Source organism: Notamacropus eugenii, chromosome 1, assembly GCF_028372415.1.
Source record: "Notamacropus eugenii isolate mMacEug1 chromosome 1, mMacEug1.pri_v2, whole genome shotgun sequence".
Classification (NCBI taxonomy): domain Eukaryota; kingdom Metazoa; phylum Chordata; class Mammalia; order Diprotodontia; family Macropodidae; genus Notamacropus; species Notamacropus eugenii.
Window position 1 is genome coordinate 172,181,219 of NC_092872.1, and position 24,955 is coordinate 172,206,173.

The 24,955-nt window shown below is 37.7% G+C and overlaps 1 protein-coding gene across 16 annotated transcripts in view; it reads left to right on the forward strand.

Moving 5' to 3' along the window:
• The first annotated feature begins 318 nt into the window (after window positions 1–318).
• Window positions 319–24,955, forward strand: part of ZFAND6 (zinc finger AN1-type containing 6) — a 108,405-nt gene continuing 83,768 nt past the window's right edge. The window contains exon 1 of one of the 16 annotated variants that reach the window (XM_072619037.1): window positions 319–1,296. The gene's annotated coding sequence lies outside the window, so the exon portion shown is untranslated. Of the gene's footprint in view, window positions 1,297–1,516; window positions 1,785–4,193; window positions 4,693–6,168; window positions 7,008–9,758; window positions 10,486–24,955 lie in introns of those variants that run through there. The other 15 variants (XM_072619106.1, XM_072618991.1, XM_072619088.1 and 12 more) reach the window with 15 other exon arrangements.

Here is a 24,955-nt window from a genome sequence, read left to right on the forward strand (position 1 = left end):
TTCTCCTCCCCAAAGAGCTCCTAGACCAATACGATCACAGATCCGAACAACCACCACAAAAACCCGGTGTAAAGCACTTTATGTGATCCCAGAAAATGGAGAGAGGGAGCATTATCATTCCCATTTTTTAGCTCCAACACGTTAGTTGACTTGTACAAGATCACACAGCTGCTAAGTGGAAGAGAGACCCTATGCGAACACGAGGTCTCCTCACTCGAGGCGCTCTTCCTTCTATCTTGCTGCCAATGGGGAGCACAGAGTGAGAACCCAATTTTCTTTGACTGATCCAAGATATGTTCATTGCAATCATTAAGGGTGGGAATTGACTGACTGGATCCCTAGATTTAGGACTGATTCTAACCTTCGAGACTAGAGCCCTCTTTGCCTACGATGACAGCTAATACAATCAATAATTTATATTCATTCAGAGTGAAGTCCTGTAGGAAGTTTCACCAACATAGCCTCAGCTAGAAATCAGTCTCAGGAGTGTATCTGAAAATGCAGGGATCAATTTATACCAACGTGGCTTCTCACGAGAGCCTCAGGGTTCTTTCAGTGCTGCGCCCAGGGGGCACACGGATGACTTGGGGGCGAATCAGCGTCAAAGAGCACTGACTTTGTTATTAGAGCGCTGGAAGATATTCCAGATATAGAGGAGAAGGCACTCGAGAGGTCACCTTATTCCAGTCCCTCTCCTGGCTCCAGCTGAAGTGTGGCTCTAGGCTTGGGATGTGAAAAAGGGGTCGGGGAGGGGGCCTCTCTGCCCCTAGCACTCCAGAGGTTGGGAAGGGCAGCCTCTGGAGCTGGGCACCCACCCACGCACGTGGGCCGGGCACGTCACCAGCCACACCTGCCCAGCCAGGGGCAGCCTGCGAGCAGCTGGAGCAGCTGGCTTGGGGGAAGCAGCCGCCGGCTTTCCGCTGCCCCCGACACTAGGACAAAGGACTGTTTCGGCGGCAGAGTCCCCCATCTGGGGGTTCCTGCCGCTTTTGCCCTTATAAATGTGGGGTGAGGAGGGGCTGGGGAAGGGCGAGGGCTCCGCAGCTGCGCCAGCAGGTGCAACTCCTGCGAGCACCGGGCGCTTTCTTCTTCTCGTGACCCAAGGACGGAGAAGCCCCGCCCACCTCGCACCAGCTGGGTGGGAGGCGGAAGGTGCAGCCTCTACTGCGCCTGTCTCTTTAAATTTTCACCTCGCCTGGGAAAGCCCAGCGCGTCATGGCCACGCCCCACTCCGTGCCCGAAACTATTAGGTGCCTGGAACACAGCTGCGAGTGGGGGAAGGAGTAGGACATGAGGGTGAGGAAGGAGTGAGGAGGGAGGAGCTGAAGGGAAGAGGGACCGGGGAGGGGGTGGGGACAAACAGGGAGAAGGTGGGGATGGAGGGGGGGAGGGAGAACGGAAGAGAGAGGGCGGGGGAGCGACGCTCCGAGGGTTCGGACCAATCGCCGCGCGCTCCGAGCCATCGCCCCACCCCCGTCGCCCATCCCCCGTCTCCCGGCTCCGCCTCCGCCGGTAATAATTAGGCTGCGGGAGGGGGGCGCCGCGTCAGCGCCCGGCGTCGGCCAATCCCAGGGCTCTTCCCGGCGGTCGCGTCACGGGCCGAACAACCAAACAGAAAAGTTTAATAAACAGCGGACGGAGGGGCCGGCGGTGGTGGCGGCAGCGGCGGGGCCGGAGCCGGAGCGAGCGGGGGGTTCGACGGCCTCACCTGTCCCCATTCACCCGCGGCGGGGGCGGCGGCGGCGGTGGTGGCGGGCGCGTCCGGCGGAGGGAGCCGCCGCCAGGTGAGAGTGGCCCGGGGCCCTAGTCGGCTAGCGCTGTCCCCTCCCCCCGTTCGGGTCGGCCGGCCGGCTGGCAAGCTGAGAAGCTGGCGGGCGGCGCTCGAGCCCGGAGTTAGGCGCCTCCCTCCGCCCCTCCCGGCTCGGGTGGGGAGGGGGGAGCCGGAAGCGCCCACGCAGCAGGTGGTGGGGCCGGACCTCCCCCCGCCTTGTGGGTCTCGCACTCTTGCGGGGTGGGGAGGGAGAGAGAAGAGGAGGGAGCGAAAAGAGGGGACGTTTGTGGGGGAGGGGATTCCCGGTTGGGGGGTGGGGGGAGGGGAGAGAGGAGGCGGGGGCGGGGTGGTGGGCGGAGGCTTGGGGAGGCCGCGTGTGTGGGGGGTGTCCGGGGGCGGGGCGAGCCGCGGGCTGGGAGGATTAGATTAGGGTGTGCTGTGGCCTCTGGGGCGGGAGAGGAGGGGACGGAGAGTCGGGGCCCGGCCCGGTTAGGGTGGGGTTGGAGTCTACTTTGTTTTCTGAAAGCCAGCTCGGGTCCCGGCCTCTGGATCCGGAGGGTCCGGCCCTTGGGGGGTGGGTCAGCCCTGGGCAGCTTTCCTCCCGGGGGGAGTCAGCTTCCTTCGGGCAGCTGTTCGCTAATGGACGTGTTTACCTTCTTAGGTCCCTGGGGAACTCCTTTCCGGCCCTGACGTTCCCCGACCTCTCGTTGCTCTCTTAACCCCAATTTTATGCCCCCGTTGGGGGTGTTGGGAGCTCCTTCGGACGCTTGGCGTGTGTATACGTTTAAAACCGATCTCGTACCTTGCACGACTCTTTCTGTATAACACCCGAACTGTTCGGCGTTACAAAAGTTAGCCTTTTGGTTTGTCTTGGTTAATGCTTTGGTGGCATCTCTTTCTAGCGGACGGGGAAGACACATTTTTATGTCCCCTGGCATAGAAATCTTACGTATTGGAGGATTCCCTCCTGATCGATCCCCTTCGGGAGGCGGTGACTTTGGCATAGAACGTGAATTTGGCGGATCGGTGCCCTTCCTTTGGAGTTTTCTACTGCTTGTGCTAAAATACTGTTTTTCCAAGTCACAACATGATTTCAGGCCTCTGATTCTAGTGGGATAGGTTTGGAGAAGCAAGACTTTTGACTTTAACGTTGGTCAAGATATGGTTGGCAAAACGTCTTTATTAAATGTCATGGAAGGGATATTGTTACTGTAAGAAATTTAAGATGCTTCCACCACTTACCTCCTAACAAGTAACCGTGGCTATAATTGTAGTTATCATAGCTTGAAGATATTAATAGGTGGAATTCAAACGTTGATTCCAGATGAAAAGTAAATTTTGTTACATTAAATTAACTGTAAAAAGTTGTTTTTAATGACACTACAGATGTAGTCCTGGGTGCTTTAGGTTGGGTACATAAAGTGATTTTTAAAACTGTTGTATTTTGAAAAGGAATTTTAGCTTGGGTGTTTTTTTAGTAGCCAGGAGTAAAATGGAGTCTGCATATGATCTTTTGTGAATTTTTAAAAATAGAATCCTTAAGAATTTTTAAAAATTTATATCTTTAAAAGAAGCCATCATAGTATGAAAATGATACTTGAAAACATAAAACTGCATTGACTGTTACGATCTTGTTGGCAAGTGTGCTGCTGTTAATTTCCTTATATTTGAAGTGGAAATAACCCTTTCCCCCTATGCATTGTGAGTACTAAGTAAGGTTCTGTAACTTGAGGGAAAAACTAAAGTTGAGTCCACAAGGTGACTACTGCAAAATTCCCAAGTTTCTGCTGGAATTTGTGTGTAAGGAAAGCTAGCTACAACGACAAGTATAGTGGTTCAAAGAATAATGCTTCAACTTGATTTTAAAAAACAAAATGTTACTTTTAAGGTAAGAGGCAGTATCTAAATAAGGAAGTCCTCTTGACTTACTAGATGGTGACCCTGGGCTGACACTCTTAAAACCTAAGTTACAGAAAACCTGCATTGGTAGAGGTGGTTTATTTACCCTGAAATTTCCCTGTACTATTGAAATCAGGGGTACAGATCTCTGTCCCTCCCTATTCATAAGGTAGAAATAGCTTAAACCATTGTCAAGATTAAGAATAAGAAATTGCTTTTCTGTACCACCCTTATTTTTTTTTTGTCTCATTGGAAAAAAAAATAGTGGAAAAATCTTCACATTCTTAAAGATAACATGCACATGTAAAATAAGCCACTTTTGTCTTTGAGTAAGTCACATAGTTGATGTAAAAGTAGAGAAAGAAGACTTTTAACTTACAATTTTGAAAGGAAATTCCAGTAGTACACTTTCAATAACATTATGGTTTTTAACTTTTAAAAAACTTTTTTAAACCTCCCATATCATCTATTGCAGATTCATTGCAGTTTTATTTAAGAAATTATTTGCCTTAATGTTACAAGTAATGTGGAAAATGAATTTTATGTCCATTTGCCCATAGGCCTGATACTGTTTTGGGCCAGTGGAGGTAGTTTTCCCTAGTTGTGCTTATTCATGAACTCCTTGAAAGAGCTTTTTTTGGTAAACTTTTTCCTTTCCATAATTACCCTTCCTACTAATGATTTTTTGGCTCCATCATGGTGACCTAGTAAGGTCTGTCTAGGCTCCCTAGTGATTCCAAATGATTTTAAGAAGTGTTTTTTGGCAGACTTGTATCTTCTGGGGAAATATGAGTCTTTAGAAAGATCTGAGTGACTTTTCGTCTCTTCTTCAGCCATAGAAATTGTTCCAAAGTTCTCTTTGCTCCACTTATAAATTAAAGTACCTTAAATTTAATGTTACTGATATGCTGGCTCCTACTTTTCTTGCTAGGATCTTGATCAGCAGGAAAACTGAATATCTCTTATTCTCCAATTCTTTCTAAGATGATTATATGGGAAAACCTCTTGGATTGATTTACATGGTAAATATACATTCTTAGGATACAAATATTTTGTTCTTTGGAGGTGGAGATAATGTCACATCAAATTGGAGACCTGATTTCCTTCTTCTGGCATAGGTGGATTTCTGTGTGTGTTCCCTTTGAGTTTACCATGCAGCTTTCTAAATTGACCTGTTTCTGAAGGACAATTTTCATACTGGAATAAGTTTTGGGTGCTTTGTATGCCTAGAAGGACATTTGGGGTACAAAATAATTCACTTTCATATCTGAATTTTTATTTTGTGAAATTGTTTCTTCATTGAATTTAATCTATTTTTCTTTAGTCTTTGTTTTCTAACTACAGGTTGCAGCTGTCTTGATGACATCCTGGTTGAGCAGGATTGCTTGTGTTGCTTGTGTCTGTTTCATACCAATAATTAACTTTTGTGGGTGAACGATTGTGGTCAGATCAAAGGTTGTTTTGTTTTGTGACTGCAGCTATTTGCTTCCGATTTCATGCCAAATTTGATGTTTAAAATGTTTGCCCTTTGAATCTTCTCATGACCCCTAAATTTTACTAGTCACACACCTCACATCTGCAGTATTAGTTGTGTATTTATTGCTTATGTTGTGTACCTGGTACTTTGGTGGCTTTACATTTTTCCTAGAACAAATGGGAAGTTAGGTTAGGAAGAAAACCTGGTGAACTTTATATTCTTGTAGTTTTGTGCATTCAAAGCACTGGGTCCTTGCAAAGCATCTTGGGACTAGAACTCTGTGAATTGGCTCTTTCAATTTGTACACTTAAACAGCATAATACACTATGCAGCTGTCTGGGCTTCTTGAGTTTAGCCTTTTTTCCCCTTTATCACCTCATGTTTGAGCCTTAGAAACAAATATGTGGATTTAATTTTATTTTTTTTAAAAGACCTTCATTTAATATCCAAAGCACCTTGGTGTTTCTTTATAATAGCACACTGTAACAAAAGAATTGTTTTGAAATGGCGTGTCTACAGAAATCGTGTTTCTAAAGTTTAATTCCTTGAACCATTAAGAAGAATATTTGGTGAATTAAGTAGTGCTATTTGGAAACTTAATAAGACAATTTTCAAAATTGGTGAGTTACATAAAATTTTAAAACTTTGTCTTCATACTCTTTTTTTTTTTTTTAACGACTCCATTTAGCAACGTCATCCTTTAGCGTCTTTAGGTTCCAGAGATACATAGTGTCTTAAAGGAGGAATTTTTGAGAGGAGTAAAAATAACTTTCTATTGATCAGACAAAAAAATGAAATTGGTTACTTAGGTTACTAGAACCTGGGCTTTGTTTAGAATAGATGCAATAACTTTATAAAAATGACATGTATTGTCAGACAGATCTCTTAAGTTATAATATGGAAATACTGTTTCTGCCTATAATATTTTTCTCTAGTTTAAAATGCAGTTTCAAACCTTACGATAATTTTTTTTTGTGATATTTCGGACAAACTTTTAAAAAAATGTTAAGAGATATCCCAGAAAATGAATTTTTAATAGCTTTATGATGAATGATAGTTAAAAGTTTTGGTGAATCTTCAGAATGATTTTCTCCATGGTGGAAACTTATTTAGGTATCCAAATTAGAACTGCATGAAAGCTAAGAATGTTGCTGAATCGTTTGCTAAGTTAGTAGACTGAAACTAGTTGAAACTTTTCGAAACAGCATAACCTACTTGTTATTTGCCACTATTTCAAATGAGCATTATCAGTTTTTAATTTCAAGTTAGTGTCTTATTGGTGTGATAATTCATTCTCCCGTTTAAAAGTTCCGACAGGAAGAAGTGATTGCGAGGAGGGGGGAAGAGGTGGTTCATCTGAATTTTTAGACAAAGTGAAATCCAGTAAAATCACGGTTAAAAAAGAATCTTCACCTCTTGTCAAGGACTAATTCCAGCCAAAATGAAAGCATTGTATTCTGAATGGTTTGACATCATGAAATTCCATTAAATAAGTTTGTGGCCCTGCATGATCTTAATTGGTAGGCCATGCAGTTTTATTTTCTGAGTAGGCAAAAAAGAAATTCGATAGGTTGCGAGATACTGAAGCCGCATTACGTACTGTTTCTTTAAGGAAGCAGCTTTTTCAGGGTGTTTTAACATGCTTAACCTAACCTGCTAGCTGGGAAAAGTTCTTTAAAATAATGGATATTAGTCTTAACCAGTCAAAAGGAAGAGTTTGATCAAAGGGGCGGAGATTGGACTGTTCAGCCACTAACCTTGAAGAGGGCGGGGCTTAGTATTCAGGGTTGGTTGCTTTGGAGTACAGCTTCAAGTGAAGTTAATCTGAGGTGAAGCAAACAGAAAATTGGGGAGGTTTTGGTAGGATTTTTGTTCTCATCTCATAATGTTCCTCTGTTTCACACTCGTGCACTTTTGGGTTTCTGTGTATGCCAGATTTTGCTATTGTTTTATTTTCCATTGCTAATTGAATATGAGAATTAAGCTGGGAAGCAGAACAAAAGGGCTGTTTGGACAGGAAATAGAGTGCACAGAATCCAACTTGACTTTCCGTGACGATTTAATTTGGTGTAGTGTCTGTCTTTTATTTAAAACTAGCCCCCATCCGTATGAGAATCTTGCCATGTATTGCTCTTGTGATGAATAATTCTTGAATAAAAAATGAGAACTTTAGGAGGTCTGCTTGGTTTTTAAAAATGCTCATTTCTTTGATTTTAAGAGATTAAGTAGCTGAATGAGTGTCCAGTAGGTTTTATTTTTAAGTACTGAGATGTAGTTTCCTTTATATTCTAACATCTTTAACTTTTAATTACTTGTAAATACAGAAATAGGAAATTTAGATTTAAAAATATGTTCTTGGTACAGTTTGATTTTCTTGAAAAGATAACTTGTTTACTTTTGAACAGGAGGAAAACCTTGATTCGTTAAAACACCATTATTTCTTTGAAAGGTAGAGATTGAAACGGAACTTTTATTTAAAGCCTTGCAATCATGTTATGATTTGAATTTGTTATGTTTTAAAAAGCATATCTTTATTGGGAAATGACACAGTAGTCTTTTATTTAAAAATTATAGCATATTTTAGTTATTTGGCATTTCTCTGTTAAAGGAAAACAATTTTAAATTTTTACTGCATTACATCTGTGAATCCAGGGCTCTTTTTTTTACAAAAAGAATGGCTCCCTTGCTTTTAAAGTAACACTTACCTAGGGAACTTAAATTCTTAAGTAGTTTGCAGACTCAGATTTGTCAAGGTTCCTCAGTAAAATTTCACTGCTTTTTGTTAAAATTTTTATTTGGAAATAAGAAATTGAATGCTTTTGGGGGATATAAAAAGAATTAGGAAGACTGAATTAAGTATGAGGCTACTTTGACTGGATTTGTTTTCTGAAATGTCTTTGGTCTCAAGTTCTCTTAAATAGTCTTCTTGCCACGTCCACCCGAAGCAAACTGAGAAAACGCTTTCTGAAAACCAAGAAACATCTCTACTATCTATTTTTCAGTTGTCGTAATTGGTTTTATACTTACACTAACTTTGTTTTTATTTAGGCTTATTATCTTTGTATCCTTTAAATGTAGAACTATTTACTACTTTTAAGACATTTTTTTTTCCTGAGGAAGCTAAAAAAGCAGCCAGTGTCAGTAACCTTCCATTTTTTTACCTGAAGGTCCACTCTACATATTATAATTCTCATGTAGCTGTTCTCAAGAACAGCAAAAATAATGTTTAGTTTAAGTAAATGATAATACTAGGTCTAGCTTTAAAAGTAGTGTCAGTACCCTTCAGTGTTTTATTGGTTTTTATGACACTGGCTTACCCTTAATTGTATATACTATATATAGACAAGTATTGTATATCTCTTTGCCTTTAATAGCATTCTTTGTTTCCTGATGACTAGCTGATTATATGTATTCATCACTACTAGTCTTTCTGTGCTAAATGAGCTAGACTAGAAACAATTTGAGTTCTTAGTCTAGACATTTACTATTGATTTTTCTTCCCACCCTCCCTTTCTCCCACCCCCACCCCCAGCAAAATACAAAACAAATATAAGTAGTATTTTTAAAATGCTAGATTTACCAGTGAAGGTCCAGTGATAAAATGTTTGTGAATAGGAATTATCCTTAAGCCAAATATTTTATTAAAACATTCTAATCCACTCTGTAAGTCAGATACTATAACCAGTCATTCTGAAAAGGTTGATTATTCATTAGTTGCACTTTATACTACTTGCAGCTTTTAGACTTGATAGTAGTGATTGTGTATTTTTGTATTTGACAGTTTTATAGGTAGAAATTTTGTCTATCATGACTGAAGTTCTATTTTCCTCAATGTTTGAGCTTAATAAGTTCTATTTTTGTACCAGGGGATAGAAATTTAGCTTTGATTATTGAATATGTTAGTCAGTTTATTAGTGTACTAGTTTCTTTAAGGATCTGTTGTACCCTTGTGTTTTAAGTTGCTTTTTAATGTATAAGAACTTGAGTATTTCTTGCCTTTTTATTAATAGAGCAATTCATTGACTTCTTATTTGAATGATTGAATCCAAACTTCCATTTGGTCTTAACTGTCCATATGAAATATTTACCTCATTCAAAATTTGTGAGAAAATGAATATGATTTTCATTTCTTTTGCTTTCATAGAAAAAGTTAATTTCATTGCCTCCGTATCAAAAATAAGCTCTCATTTGATTAACTTTTAGACAGAATTGTTTTAAAGCTTTTTTTATTGTTTGTTTTCTATGTAGAATCCCAAGTAAGAACTGCCAACTTTCTCTTATGCTATTGAAAAGTCCAAATTGGTGATTCTTGGTCAATCTTTTTAAATTTCCTGATTAGAGTCTGTGGTAGACATTCTATATTGTACAAAATAGAGGTTCATGGTTGAGTCAGGAAGCAAAATAGGAATAATTTTTTTTCATAGGGAAGAGGTTTTAGAACTCAAACTCTGTAAGTTTCTTAGGTTTTTATAGAGACTAGACATACTTATTTTAAAAATTTTTGGTATTTTTTAACTGAATGGATCAAGAAAAGTAAGTAACCTTTTAACAATGCCAGTTGCATAGGTAGGGGCTTAATAAGTGCTAGGTGACCAGTGTAACAGATGATTATTTATAGACTTTTTATAGTAAGCCTGTAAATGTGGCATTCAGTATGGAATCGTAGATTTACAGCTGAAAGGAAACTAAGAATTTTTAGAGTCCAAGTATCTCATTTTACAGTTGAAGAAACTGAGGTACAGAAAGGGGAAATAGATGTGTCCCATGGATAGATAACTAATGAGTGTTTTTACCAAGAATTTGAACCCAGTTCTTCTTGACTCCCAAGTCCAGTGCCCCCATGCCATTACAGAACAATACAGCTACAGTATGCTTTTCTGACTTGGAATTGAACCCAGGAGTTAGCAGGGAAAGCACAGAATCTTAACCAGTAGAGCATCAGGAGAAAAACACAAATTGCTAGTATATTTTCTTTCCATTTCCTACTGACGATTATTTTGGGAGGCCATCTCTTTGAATTGTGACTATCAATTCAGGATTAAAAAAACAATTCTATAGAACAGAGCTATTATAGTCTTATAAAGTAGTCTTGTAGGTTGGCTTTCCTGTTCATCTGCTCTTGAAAGTAGGTAAATGGTTTAGTATAGGTAACTTTTGTTCCTAATTCTAGAAAAGTTGTTAACCATTTATACTCCCAAAGTTGTTTTTGAGTGAATCTGTGTTTTCCTGTATTCTAATCATTAGAAACAAACTGGAAGAAATCTTTATATCTGGGATGCAGAGAGAGCTCGGGGACAGGGGAAGAGCAACTGGAAGAATCAGTCAACTGCTGTTAATAGTTGGTTATATTTTTATGTCTTACAAAAAACTAGCTTAAAACTACTTTTTAGTAATGTTTCCAGGTGTCAATTAACTTTTGGCATGCATTGAAAACTGTTATATAAGCAGGTAACTGACATAGGGTATAGAATACTGGTGAGGATTAAGTGGTGTAATTTGTAAATGCACTTTGAAAACATTAATTTGCTCTCTACATACATACATACATACATACACACACATTCTGTTATTACTACTACTACTTCTGTTAATACTAGCACTGGGCTTTGAAGTCCTTTGATCAATACCTGGATACAAGTCTCTTACATCTGATCCTCAGTTTCCTTGTTTGCAAAATGAGGATAACATCTGAACTACCTTTTGGTTAGTAATGATTTGATTCAAATGATATGAAGTGTTAAGCATAAGCCCTAAAAATCCTAAGCTACTTCTTTTAACATTGAACCCTACTTCCTTAAAACCCCTACGTGCTTCCAAAGGTACTTTTGACACTTGAAATATATAAAAGGCTTGTTTTTCTGTGTATTTTGGAATTAATAGCTACTCTGTTCCCTAAATCCTGGGGCTGAAATAGTGTGAAAAGAGATTAGGGAAAGTGTGAAAGCACTTTATACTAGTCTCTCTACTGTTTGAAATACTAATGTCTTAGAATTCGCACTTAGTTTCTTCTGCTTTCAGGTATGGGGCATACCTCAGAGATATTTTTGGTTGGGTTCCTGAAAGCAAGTGAGAATTTTTTTGGTTTCCCATTGTATTTAAAAGTTATGTTTAACCATAATGTTGTCTATTGAATGTATAATACTATCATGTTTAAAAAAAATCAATGTATGTATGTACCTTAATTAAAAATACTTTATTGCTGAAAAAAATGCTTGCCATCATCTGAGCCTTCAGTGAGTCATAATCTTTTTGCTGAGGGAGGGTCTTGCCAAGATGTTGATGGCTGCTGACAGATCAGGGTGGTGTGATGTGGTTGCTGAAGATTGGGGTGGCTGTTTATCAGTTCTTAAAATAAGACAGCAATGAACTTTGCTTCATCAATTGACTCTTTCACTTACAGGGTTATTAATTGGCCTAATTTCAGTATTGTTGTGTCTTGGAATAGGGAGACCTGAGGAGAGGGAGAGTGATGGGATTTGGAGGTCAGTGGAGCAGTTGGAACACCAGAACATCTGCATACCCTCCCCCAGTCAGTGTGTTCAAACAATTAAGTTTGCTATCTTAATGTGGGTTTGTGGCACCCCAGAACAATTACAAAAGTAAGATCGCGGATTTTAAAGATCATAAATAACAGATCATCGTAACAGGTGTAATAATGAAAAAGTTTGAAATATTGCTAGAATTACCAAAATGTGACACAAACACCATATGAGCACATGCTTTTGGGAAAATGGCACCAATAGACTTGCTTAGTGAAGGGTTGGCACAAACCTTCAATTTGTAAAAAATGTAGTATTTTTGAAGCACAATAAAGTGTGTGTTTGTCCTTTGTTGTCAAAGAAGACCATGCCATCAGAGAATTGATGACATGACTTGCACTTGACTTTGTTTTGAGTGAGGGAGGGCTGTGCAGGTCGCCAGCCTCACTTCTCCTCCACAGCCATCTGAATCCAGTGACCAGATATTCATCAGGATGACTGGAGATGACCCAGGATGAGGCAATTGGGGTTAAGTGATTTGCCCAAGGTCACACAGCTAGTGAGTGTCCAGTGTTTGAGGTGAGATTTGAACTCAGGTCTTCCTGACTCCTGCACTGGTGCTCTATCCACTGCACTACCTAGCTGCCCCAGTTCATCTTTGAAGCACAATAAAGCAAAGTACAGCAAAATGAGGTATGCCTGAATATGAAGTATCCACCTGTGAGTATAGCATCTTTGAAAGCAAATTGAGGGTAGCTTTTAAAATAGCTTAATCCAGTTACTTTCCTTTGCCCCCCAGCTTTCAACCTAATTTAGACTTTCTTTTGCCATCCCAATCTCCTCTCCCCTCCCTTCCCTTTCAGTGCAAACTGTAGTGCCACATCTTATGCAAAGTGACTCTTTGGATGAAAAGTATGATCCTATAAACTTCTGGTTGGAGACTTAACAAATGAAACTGAAGGCCCTTGCTGTCCTCTAAAAACACAACTAACTGCTTTCTCTGTAGATATGAAAACTCAACTTTTCTCAGTATGCCAAATCCCTGAGAAAAGTTTGAATGGATTACCTTAAAAATTAGAAGTTTGGGTAAAGCATTGACAGTTTATTTTCAAAAGGGTTTTTTTAATTCTTTGCCTAAAGCTTTGAGATTATAGGCATCTTGATCCTGTTTAGATTTGCTTTTTAAAGACATAAAGCCATAACTTGCTCTTCAACATTTACGTGTAAGGCATTTTGGTAAGTGCTGAGGATAGAAAAATATAAGTATAATTAGTTCATGCCTTTAGGAGAAAGAAATGTAATATGGTAGGAGGAAGGAATAGTACATATTCAAAAATAACATGCAAGGTAAATTATAGTTAAGACAAAGAAATTTAGGCACAGTGGATCCCTGTAGACTCCACATTGACTTTCAAAACCATAAATTGACACTGTTGTATTGTATCTTTAGTTTATTAAACTTTTCCCATTATGTTTTTATCTGGTTCAGGCCACACCGGGAAGTTTTGCAAGCGGTGAATTGGGCACCCTTTTCTAGATAGCTTGTCATTAGGAAGAATCATATCCCTTTTGTGGAAAAAGAGAATGTGTGCGAGTCTAGAAATCAGAAAGGGGGCAGAATGGAGTTAAAGTAGGTGAATACTGCTCATCTCATACTTGTGAAGCTTGTTTATCATGGGATCTTGGATCTAGAGCAGCTATCTAGAGCAGTCTTTTCATTTTACAGATAAGGAAAGGAAGCATAGGGAGGTTAAGGGACTTTGTGCATGGTCGTATTACTTATATAGTAAGTGTCAGGGCCAGAATTTGAACCCAAATCCACTGACTAGAGGTTCTTTCCACATTGCAGCTCTGGTTTTCTTTTTCTCCCAATTACTGTTCTTTACTGAATCTGTTTTGGTAGCCACATGGATACAGCTGAATAGCCAGAAGGTAGAGCTGGCAGTCTTTTCCTTATGAAGCTCTTCCCCCTGGTTTTATTCTCTAGGTAGAACACTTTTCTTTATGATAACCATACCATGACAACCATTCCTTAATGGCCTGTGAGATCCAGTTTCAGGCATGAGCCCTTCTGGCTTTTGATGATCTGAGTGTTAAGGCAAGTGAGGGGTGGGTAACTTTTTTAAGTTAACAAAGATTTAGATTTTGGATTTTCCTTCAGAGACTCTTAAAGGCAGGTTGTATTTGCAACTGTTTGCAAAAGTGGATTATTTTTAGGATTTAATATTTGAAATTGTTTGTGGCTATAAGCAAAAACATTTCAGCCTATGCTTTTTTTGGTCAAATATTCCTGTACCAAAACTTTAAAACATTTTCCAGTTAATGGGCCCCCCTCAAATTTCTAGTTCATTGCCAACATAAGAAGAGCTGCTATAAATGTTTCTGTGTATTTGGGTTCTTTTATCTCAGTGGGAGAGGGTGGGGGTGGCAACTAGGTGTTGCAGTGGATAGAGTATCGAACCTGAAATCAGGAAGACTTGAGTTTAAATATGGTCTCAAACATTAGCATTTGACCCTGAAAAAGTCACTTAAACTTGCTTGCCTTCAGTGTTTTCATCTGTAAAAGGAGCTGGAGAAGGAAATGGACAACCATTCCAATATCTTTGCCAAGAGAACCTTAGAAAGGGTCACAAGTTGCGACCTGACTGAAAAACAACCAACCAACATCATCATCTGGAGGGGCAATAGGGGTAGGAGTACAGGTGGTATTATAGACCTCGTACTGGTATCACTGGGTCAATGGGTTGCAATGTAATAACATTCTGGGCGTAGTTAGAAATTGTTTTCTTGAATGACTGGACCAATTCACAATTCCACCAACAGTGTATTAATGTACCTGTTTTCTCACAGCCCCTCCAACATTTGTCATTTTCCTATTTTTGTCAGCTTCATCAATTTGATGCATAGTAGAATCCAAGAGTTGTTTTAATTGGCATTTCTGGAATAGTGATTAAGAGGTATATTTTGTATGGCTTTTGACAGATTGGATTTCTTCCTCCAAAAACTGGCCTGTTGATAGCCTTTGACTGACTGTCAATTAATTGGACAATGGCTTTTAGAAATTTTTTGCTTCTGAAAAATAAAGAAAATGAAAATGAGCAGTTCTTTTATAGCTTTAAGTGTCTGTTTCAATTAATACAAATCATCACATTTTCTAAATGATTGGGAAGAAATCAATACTTTGAGAATAGAATGTATCATGAAACATCTTTATTTAATAAGAATCACGTTTCATAATGAAGATTGGTTTAGATCCTGTTGATTCTACATCTGCCATACTAAACATCCCTTTTTTCTCGAACTCACAGTGCATCTATTCTGGTTCAGTCTCCTGTCACCTTTCCTTGGACTGTTAAAATCACTTTCTAGCTATTGTCCCTGCACCCATAACACGGCTGCCCGTGTAATCTTCCTGATGTACTGTTCTGTTGAAGTAAGTTTTTCTTAAAAAAAAGTATGGTAACTCCATATTGCCTACCAAATAAAGTTCAGACTTCTTAGCTTCACGTTCAAAGTTCTCCACAATCGAGTTCTAACTCCTTTCTTTTTGTATTCCAGCTTAATTAAACCGCCCACTATTCTCTGTTCTCTCATCACCCTCTTATCTCAGTGCTGTCCTGCTGTCAGTTGAGCTTGGAATTGATTCTTCTTCCTTCCTCCTCATACTTTCTGTCAGTGCATGACTTAAGCTTTATTCCTACTATGAAGCCTTGTATGATTTACTTCCATTAGTTGGAAAAAGTAATTTGTGTCTTGTCTTCATTTTGAGGCTACTAGATAGTGCAGTTGTTAGAATGTTGTACCACAGTGTGACCTCAGACGCTAATTGTGTGACCTTGGGCAAGGCACTTAGGCTTTGTTTCAGTTGCTCTAATTGTAAAATGGGAAAAATAATAGCACCTTCCTCCCACAGTTGTTTTGAGATCAAATTAGATATTTGTAAATCACTCAACAAAGCTCCTGGCACTGTGTTAATACAAATGCTAGTTATTATTATAATTATCATTATTATTATTCATATTCCCCTTACATTTTTTTACCTCCTATTGCCTTAATTCAATTTACTGTCCCATATCTTTCCTCCTTTTTGCTGCTGAAGTACCAGAAAAAACTGCATATGATTTCGCTTCTTTCAATTCTGTCTTTTATAATTTGACTTTTAATCAACAGAAATTTATTAAGGGTTTAGCAACCATTGTGCTAAATGCGAAAGATATAAAGACAAAAATGAAACAATCCCTGCCCCCAGAGAGCTTAGCATCCTTTTAAAAGAAACAGTGTATTCATATATAAATATGAAAATAATAGATAACCAAGTGAATCTAAGACAGTTTGGATGGAGTGCATGAATATTTGAGGGGGTCAGGAAAGCATTACAGTATTGTATATTTTATGCAACCCTAATTTTTAATAAATGAAATTCCCTATTAATTTGAGGTTCTTATGCATTAATATATTTCAGTACAAAATATGCAAGTATTTTGGGCAAATTTTAAAAAATGAACTCATTGCTATCTTTTTTATATCTCCTTTAATTCCCAATATGTTCAGACATTCTTATTTATTCTTTTATTTTGTTACATATTTCCCAATTACATGTAAAAAAAAGTAATCATTTTTAAAAATTTTGAGTTCCAAATTCTTCTCTTTCCAGCCACTTCCCTCTTCCAAGCAATTTTATTTTAGTTATACATGTGAGGTCATGGAAAACTTGTTTCCATCTTAGTCATGTTGCAAAAGGAAACAACAAAATAGAACAATAAAATAAAGTTTAAAAAAGTATGCTTCAGTCTGCATTTACAGTTCATCATCTCTGGAAGTAGGTAGCATTTTTCATCATAGGTCCCTTGAAATTTCTTGAATAGAGTAGCTAAATTTTTTGTATTTGATCATCCATTACAATATTGTTGTTCTGGTTCTGCTCACTTCATTTTGCATGAGTTCATATAAATCTTGTGAGGTTTTTCTGAAACCTTCCTTATCTTTTTTGTAGTATAATAGTATTCCATCACAGTCACATACAACAACTTGTTGAGACATTCCCTAATGGATGGGCATCCCCTCAATTTCCAATTCTATGTACTTACAAAAAGAGCTGCTATAAAAGTTTTTGTACACATATATCCTTTCCCTGGGTCAAAGGGTATGCACAGTTTGATAGCCATTTAGACTTAGTTCCAAGTTGTTCTTGAGAGCGGTTGGATTACTTGACAGCTCCACCAGCAGCATGTTAGTGTCCCAATTTTTCAACATCTCCAGCGTGTCATTTTCCTTTTGTGTCATGTTAACCAATCTGATAGATGTGAGGTGATATCTCAGGGTTGTCTTAATTTTCCTTTTTCTAGCCATTAGTGATTTAGAACTTTTTTTCACATGACTGTTGATAACTTTGATTTCTTCTTCTGAAAACTTCTTGTTAATATTCCCTTGACCATTTATCAATTGGGGAAGTGGCTCTATCTTTGTCAACTTGTCTCAGTTCACTATATATTTGAGAAAGGAGATCTTTAATTGTAAAATTATTTCCCCAGTTTCCTGTTTTCCTTCTAACTTTGGCTGTGTTAGTTTTGTTTGTGCAAAAGTCTTTTAATTTCATGTGATCAAAATTATTTATTATTACCACTTGTGAACCTCTCTACCTTTTGTTGAGTCATTCTTCCCTTAGATCTGACAGGTAAAATTTACATGCTCCTCTAATTTGCTTATGATATCACCTATTATTTCTAACTCACGTACTCATTTTGATCTTATATCATTGTATATAGCTTGAGATATTCATCTATACCTAGTTTCTGCCAAATTGCATTACAGTTTTTCTAGCAATTTTTGTTAAATAGTGAATTCTTACCCCTAAAACTTGGATCTAGATTACTATGGTTTTTTACTGCTGTATAGTTAATCTGTCCCACTGATTTACTGCTCTTGTTTCTTGGCCAGTATCAACTTGTTTTGATAATTTGTAGTATACTGCTTTGTAGTATACTTTGAAATCTGGAACTGCTAGGCTGCCCTTCCTTAATCTTTTTATTTTCTTTTCATTGATTCCCTTGATATTGACCTTTTGTTCTTCCAGATGAATTCTGACATTTTTTCCTACCTCTGAGAGAAATGATCATTTCTCTTATACTAATAACCAGTTATTGAGATTAAGATTTTTTTTCTCATTCAGAAATAAATTCATATCAGTTTATACAGTCTTTGAAAGATCTTACTGACCTAGCTCAAAAATTTGCCCCACTTAGACCATCTTATCCAGGTGGAATTATTACTCCACCCAACTAGAAGAACCTTTACTTAGAAAATCTAATCTAGGTGAATTCTGGCCCATTGTGTTCCACTCAGGCTTAGGTCCGGGTAGACCCTTCGTCTAGATTGCCTGAGACTGGAGTGGTCTGGGAATATGTGTGACATCATAATCAAAGTCACAGGTCCCCCGGCCTCTCCCTAGAATAGGTTTGTCTCATTATATTCATTCTCTCTTTAAATTGTTAACCAATCAGAGTTGATTGCTGCCTGTTGGAAACACCTACTCTTCCAAGGGTATATGAGAATCAAGAGGCCTCCAGGAGAGGGGTCTTTGGTTTACTAGAGACAACCAGATGGTATCCTTTTATTAATTCTTCACTAGCCATAATTGATAAAATTATTAATTATCCAGAAACTAAGTCTCAAATATTTTCATTCACAGCTCTATAAAATAATTCTTTGGTAATTTGATTGGTATGGCAGTAAATAAGTAAATTAACTTAGGTAGAATTGTTATTTGTATCATTATGGCTCTGCCAACCCATGAGCAATAAATATTTCTACAGTTGTTTAGATCTGTCTTTATTTGTGTGAAAAAGTGTTTTGTAATTGTGTTCGTATAATACCTGTGTTTGTCCTGGTAGAGTCCCAAATACTTTTATGTTGTTTGCAGTTATTTTAAATGGAATTTCTCTTTCTGTATCTTCTTGCTAGATTTTGTTGGTAATATATAGTAATGAGTTTATTTTTGCTTTGCTAAAGTTGTTGATTGTTTCAGCCAGTTTATTAGTTGATTCTCTAGGGTGTTGTAAGTATGCCATCATGTCATCTGCAAAGAGTGATAGTTTTGTTTTGTCATGGTCTATTTTTATTCTTTCAGTTTTTTTTGTTGTCTTTACTATAAGCTATAACATTTGTAGTACAATGTTGAGTTATAGTGATGATAATGGACATCCTTGCTTCATTTCTGATCTTGGGAAGACTTCAAGTTTATCTTCATTACAGTTTGGTTTAAGATAGATACTGCTTACCATTTAAGGGGTTCCATTGATTCCTATGCCTTCTGATGTTTTTAATAGAAATGAGTGTTGTATTTTGTTAAAGGCTTTTTTCTGTGTCTGTTGTAATAATTATATGGTTTTTGTTGTTTATTGATATGGCCAATTATGCTGATAGTTTTCCTAATATTCCACCAGTCCTGTATTCCTGGTATAAATCCCAGCTTGCAAATGTATGATCTTTGTGATATATTGCTATAATCCTTTTATTGGTATTTTATTTAAAATATGCTTTGATATAAAAGAAATTGGTTAATAGTTTTCTTTTCAGTTTTTTTCCCTGACTTAGGTATCAAAATCATATTCATGTCATAAGAATTTGGTAGGCTCTTTCTTTTCCTGTTTTTTCAAATAGTTTTTATATAGTATTGGGATTAATTGTTGTGTAAATGTTTGGTAGCATTCACTTGTACATCTGTTTCTGGGAATTTTTTTTCTTGAGGAGTTCATTGATGGCATATCTTTTTCTCAGATAGGGTTACTTAAGTATTTGATTTCCTATCCTGTCAATCTAGGCAGTTTACATTTGTGTAAATATTCATCTACTTCATTTAGATTGCCCTTCTGGCATATAATTGGACAAAATTAATTCCTTTAATTTCATCTTCATTGGTGATGAATTCGCCCTTTTCATTTTTGATTTTAGTAGTTTGGTTTTCTTTGTTTTAAAAAAAAAAAGTCAAATTAACCAATGGTTTATCTGTTTTATTTTTCCCCCATAAAACAATCTCCTAATTTTATTTATTCATTTGGCTTTTAAAAAAAAAATTTTTTTGTTTACTTATCTCTTCTTTGATTTTAAGGATTTCTATTTTAGAATTTTAATTTGGGATTGGGGAATTTTAGTTTGTTCATTTTTAAACTTTTTCATTGCATGCCCAATTCATTGATCTGGTCTCTTTTATTGATCTGTGTATTTAAAAATACAACTTGTCCCCTAAGTATTACTTTGGCTGCATACCACAGATTTTGAAATGTTGTCTCTTTGTTGTCATTCTCTTTAATGAAATAATTTATTGTTTCTATGATTTGTTCTTTGACCCACTCATTCTTTAGGCTTAGATTATTTTGTTTCCAGTTAATTTTTAATTCGTGCTTCTGACCCTTTATTAAATATAATTTTATTGCATTATGGTCTTAATAAGGGAAAAGGTGTGATCACTATTATCTTGGTCTGAACGGTCTTACCCAAGAAGGGCCTCTGATTCCTTGGGGTCACAATTGATAATTGTTCCTCAGGCTTCCACTGCCCCTTGCCTGAAAATGCTCTTCTCTGCCCTTGAACTATGTGTTCCAGAAGTGGGTATAGGCAGTGGAGTTGACAAGTAGTGGCTTCCACTTTCTAGACCAGAAGTGGGGAAACTGAGGCCTCTCAAGACCATATATGACCTTGTGGTTCTTGGGAGGGGCCTTTTGACCAAGTCCAAGTTTTGCAGGACGAATCCTTTGATTCTGCGAAATTTGGATTCAAAGGGTCTCATTTGAGGACCTAGACGGGGCTGTGTGTGACCTCAAGGCTACAGGTTCCCCAGCCCTGCCCTAGACCCTAAGTGTTCCTCCCTGCCCTGGAATAATGACCTAGAGATAGATGTAAGCAGTGGAGTTACCAAAAAGTGTCTGGTCCTGGGTCCATGCTAGCACGGGGTTACTCTGTAATCTCTTTCTAATCAGTTGCTAGTTACCTATACAGTCTCTTGCTTGAGAGTTCAAGAACCTGCTGCTGTTTGTCACCACCATCTAGTGTACCACCGCTGGCTGTTTCATCCACATGGACTGCAAGATTATCTTATTCTGACCTTTTGTTGACTGCTACTTCAGAATTCGATTTGATGAGTTATTTTGAAGTTGTTTGGAAAGGAACATTGGAAGAGCTCAACTGGTCCTTCTGTATTCTCCTGTCTTGGCTCTTCTCCTCATCCCCATTCCCATTCTTTTATTTATATAACCAAACCGCCAACCAAGTCACATATTACATACAATACTATGTACCCATGCACTCTCTCTCCCACCCACCCACCCTTTGTACTTTGGAAGTAGATTTTCATAGTTAATTGGGCTATGATGGGCATTAAAATTATACTGTGTGCTCAGTTTTTCGTTTTTTTCCATTTGCATTGTTGTAGTACTTGTGTATATAGTCATGCTTCATTTTGCACCATTTCACATGTTTTACAGCAAAGTGGCCCAGTAGATAGAGTGCTGAACTTGAGGTCAGGAAGACCTGGATTCAGAACCTGACTCAGACACTTACTGGCCATGTGATTCTTGACTTCGGGTCTCAGCTTTCTCATATGTAAAATGGAGCTTAATAATATCTACATCGCATGTTGTGAGGATCAAATAAGATTCCAAGCATTTTGCAAAACTCAAAGCACTATATAAATGCTAGCTGTGGTTTTTATGTTTCCCCTGCTTTTCTGAATTCTTCATAATTATCATTTGCAGTACAATACATCATTATGTTCAAATGATATACTAAATCTGTGACTTAATTTAGGTAGTATATTTTTTATTGGAGTAGCCTAGGCATGAACATTAACTGTCCCTCTGGGTTTTTAGATATATTTTTAATTGTATCTTTATAGGACCTGAGTGTGACTGTTGATCACATACCAAATATTTTATGCAGTTTTTTAATTACTTTGAATGAGGCATACCTTTTTATTTATTTCCTAAAATATTTATTATAAAAACAATTTCCTTTATCTTTACGAAGAAAAATGTCAGTTTTTGAAATACTTTGAAAATTCTTTGACTCATTCTTTGAATTACTTTGACATGCAATAAACCTAACATATTTCATAGTAATATATAAATGATTTATGCTCTCCCCCATATTGTTACACATTTTTGCAAAAAAAAAAATTACTGGACTATTGTTGTAAAGTTGGTTTTCCTCATAACTTGACAAACTGTATGTAACATTTTGCTCATATTTCTTTAAGCAATTATGAACCATTCCTTGTATCTACATTGCTTTTAGACCAGTGCTTTATCACATCCATTTAACTGTCAGTACAGAATCGGTTATATCATCATTCTGTTAATGTGATTTAAAAAAAAAAATCAGTTTTAAGTTTAAGATTTACCTTCTTCCACTCTAACCCATTGAGAAGGCAAAAAAATAGAAAAACAGATTACAAATGTGAAGTCATGCAAAACGAATTTCCATGTTAGCAGCTTTCCAGAGATAAGAAAGAAAAAGAAAAGATACATTCCAGTCTTAGTTTGAGCCCGTCAGTCCCCTTTTTGGAAGAGAGAATGCTATAAGACCTTAGCCTGAAAGGGCCAGGGTCCCACATTGCTTCCTGGGCCATCTCCAGTCATCCTGATGAGTATCAGGCCACTGGACCCAGATGGCTCAAGAGAAGAAAGTGAGGTTGGTGATCTCGCACAGCCCTCCCTCACTCAAATCAAAGTCAGCTGCAAGTCATGTCATCAATCTGATGTCATGGTCCTCTTTGAGAACCAAGACAAATACAACCTGTGAATGAGTAGCAGTTCTCCTCCTCCTCCTTCTATCTCCTATCCTCCCTCCTCCTCCTGTGTTCCACCCCCCAAAGCTGCTTTTTTTTTTCCTCTGGGTTTACTGGCTACATTTTCTGCGCAAAGATCAAGTCTTAAACCCAATTCATTCTGGAGCTCACAGATTGGACAAGTCCCCACTCACCTAGCACAGAATGGATTTAAATACTAAATAATAATTGTTTCTCTTTTATCCAGGAACCCTGAAGGTCTTCTCCCAGTGTGATTTTTTTTTTTTAAAGGGGCCATCCCTTGAGTGACAACTTAAAGAAGCCTTTTCGTTGAATGGGTGTGTCTCACTCAGTTCCCTTTTTGGAGGTGGATAGCATGTTTCTGAAATACCCTAGGCTGTCCAAAATCCTTTGGCTATATGTTTTAGAAATGAAACCTTTATTAGAAAAACTTGCTGCAAAGATCCATTCCCTCCTCCCCCATTCCATTTTTCTCCTAATTTTAGCTGCATTGGTTTTATTTGTGCACAAACTTTTTAATTTGTGTAATCAAAGTGGTTCATTGGTACCTCCTATGAAACTCTCCATCTCTTTTTTTTTTTTTTTTTTTTGGTCACAAACTTCCCCTAAATTTGATAGGTCATTTCTTCCCATCTCTGCTAATGATAACACCCTTCTTTAACTAGGTACCCATTTTGAGCTTATTTTTGTATGCAGTGTGAGATGTTGGTCTGTGCCCACTTTTTCTGCCAGACTACTTGCCAATTTTCCCGGTAGTTTTTGTCAGATAGTAAGTTTTTGCCCCAGTAGCTTGAATCTTTGGCTTTATCAGATGCTGACTTAGTTATGTTCATTTGCTTCTGTGTATTATGTACTTAATCTTTCCTGTTGATCAGTGGAATCTTGATTGATCTGGATTTTCATTGATTTTTTTTTTCTTAGTACCAAATTGTTTTTGATGATTTATAGCTTTGTAGTATAGTTTATGACATGGTACTTTAGGCCTTTTTATTTCTGATTTTTTTCATTTCCTTGATATTCTTGACTTTTTTCCTCCAGATGAATTTTGTATTTTTTTCTAGCTATGGCAGTGAAGAAGTAAATTAGATAGTATTGTCATTTTTATTACACTGACTCAGCCTATATGTGAGCAATTAATAGTTCTCCATTTATTTAGATCTGTCTTTATTTGTGTGAAGTGTTTTGTAATTGTGTTCATATAATTCCTGTATGTATTTTGTCTCTCCCAAGTATTTTATATTGTCTGTAGTTATTTTAAATGGATTCTTTATAATTTTTAAAAAATATCAGTTGTATTGAAGATTTATCCTAATGCAGCAATGCTATATTAGACTGCAAAAGAACAAATTTTCCCTAACATCACTTTTAACAGCATAGCATGCCTCATCTGCAGTTTCCTTTACTTGTGCACAATAGGAAGATTTTAGTTTCTCAATTAATGAATCACATAAGTCTTCGAACATACGGAGGCATGATTTCTTCTCACCATAATATTTGAAAATGGAACTGTTGGAAGCTGTTTTTCACATTATGTGCTAAGCTTTGTTTCAACTCTGTGAAAGCTGAAGTTAATGCCTGTGTTTCTCTCTGTTGAGGCCTTTCATGCTCACCTATTCTCTAAGTGACCTTAAATGATCGAGTCTTTTTCCTGTCAAAGATGTAACTTTGAAAGAGTTTCTGTTAAAAGTATTTAATTTTCTCTGGAAAACCTTACCTTGTTAATCTTTTGCTTTACAGTGTCAAGAGATTAGTGTTATTTGTGACATTGCTCTGTCCTACTTCTCCATTTTTCTTCCAACCCTTCCTGCTTAGGAATTTTTGATAGATCATCTTAGATTGTAAGCATATGCCCAAAACTTTGTCCCCTCCCTTTTGTTTCTCTGTGCTCTCTTGAGAATGCTATCATTCTTTCTGTATAGCTCCCAGTTCTGTTTTTTAAGTGTCATTCTCTCATTGCCTTTTGGATTCAAACTAGATGTCTTACTCTCCACACACTTTAACCTCTTTTTTGAATTTGCATATGTCTAGTCTGTCAGATTCTCAGCGTTGGCATTGTCCTCAATTCATCCTCATTTTCCTGTCATCAACCAAATCTTGGCATTAAGACCTCTAGGATACTTTTATCTGACCCCTTCACAGTTACATCAGCTTAGTTCAGCCCTCACTGTCTCTTGCCTGCACTATTGCAATTGCCTCCTCAATGATTTCCCTTTTTCAAGTCCTACCCTATTCCAGTCCATTCTCCACACTATTTCCAAAACCATTGTCACTAATTTCAGATCGACTCTTATCACTTTCCTATTTAATCATTTCATTAAATTCATATTTGACTATCACCTTTCTGTTTAATCAACCACACTATATCCCTTTTGTATTACTTCTAGTATGAACTTTTCTGTTTGACATTTAAAGCCTTTTGAAACCTGGTCACAATCCAATTTTCCAGCTACACTGGCTTTCTTACTGTTTATTTCATCTCCCCTCTTGTGCCTTTGCACTAGTTTTGTTTCCTATGCATGAAATAATAC